Below are 1,017 nucleotides of genomic sequence, written 5' to 3'. Positions count from 1 at the left end.
TATTTTTTTTTTAAAGATTTTATTTATTTATTTGACAGACAGAGATCACAAGTAGGCAGAGAGGCAGGCAGAGAGAGAGGAGGAAGCAGGCTCCCTGCTGAGCAGAGAACCCGATGCGGGACTCGATCCCAGGACCCTGAGATCATGACCTGAGCCGAAGGCAGCGGCTTAACCCACTGAGCCACCCAGGCGCCCAGTATTTTAAGCCTGTTTAAAGAACTTTTGCAAAACCCAAGGTAACTACGATTTCTTCTATGTTTTCCTCTTAAAGAATATTGCATTCTTTTATTGCATTTTTTTAATGTTTGCCCACTTAGGTCATCTTTTTAGCAATGTTTGTAGTTTCAGGGCACAGATCTTGCATTTAAAAAAAAAGATTTTATTTATTTATTTGAAAGAGAGTGCACAAGGAAGGGGAGCAGCAGGCAGAGGGATAGGGAGAAGTAGGCTCCCTGCTGAGCAGAAAGCCCAATATGGGGCTTGATCCAAGTATCCTGGGGTCATGACCTGAGCCAAAGGCAGACACTTAACCAACTGAGCCACCCAGGCACACCTGCACATCTTCTTAGTCAAATTTATCCTGAAGCACTTCATAATTTTAATGCTATCATAAACGGTATATTACAATTTCTATTTCTCATTGTTCCTTGTTAGTTTATAAAATTGATTTTTAATATTGACCTTTATATCCTGCAATCTTGCTTAAATTTTAGTTCTTGTAGCATTTGTGTAGATTTCTTAGGATTTTAGAGACAATCAGATCATTTGTGAATAAAGGCAGTTTTTACTTCTTTCTTTTCAATCTGTAGACATTTGTTTTTACTGCATTACTGCAATGGCTAGAACCTTCAGCACAAAATAGAATATAAGTGATGTGAGCAGAGATACTCTTTTTCCACTTGGGTAGAAAACTTTGTTTTCACAAGTATGTTGGCTGTTTTTGTTTAAAATGACCTTTATTAGATTGAGGCATTTTCCTTTTATTTCTTCTAGTTTGCTGAAAACTTTTTAAGAGAA

This window comes from Mustela nigripes, chromosome 1 (genome assembly GCF_022355385.1).
Source record: "Mustela nigripes isolate SB6536 chromosome 1, MUSNIG.SB6536, whole genome shotgun sequence".
Classification (NCBI taxonomy): domain Eukaryota; kingdom Metazoa; phylum Chordata; class Mammalia; order Carnivora; family Mustelidae; genus Mustela; species Mustela nigripes.
Note: the sequence above shows the minus strand (reverse complement) of the source record.